A 277-nucleotide genomic window follows, 5' to 3' on the forward strand; every position below is an offset into this window, starting at 1 on the left:
AGGTTTTAAACTCACTCATTCTCGCGACTTACTTACCCAGCTGCCCCTCCAATCACAGGCTGGTTTTCACCCATGGCTGCTGCTGATAGGCTCACTACCAGCAACAACGCTGGGTGAGAAGCAGCCTGTGATTGGTGGAAGGTGTGTGAGAGATAGAGAAAGAGAGAGAGAAAGAGAAAGAGAAAAAGAGAGAAAAAAGATCTCTAATTGGAGGAGCAACTCATTACAGATTCTGAGGAAGGGTCACCGGACCCAAAACGTTAACTCTGTTTTCTCC

This window comes from Rhincodon typus, chromosome 9 (genome assembly GCF_021869965.1).
Source record: "Rhincodon typus isolate 14 chromosome 9, sRhiTyp1.1, whole genome shotgun sequence".
Classification (NCBI taxonomy): domain Eukaryota; kingdom Metazoa; phylum Chordata; class Chondrichthyes; order Orectolobiformes; family Rhincodontidae; genus Rhincodon; species Rhincodon typus.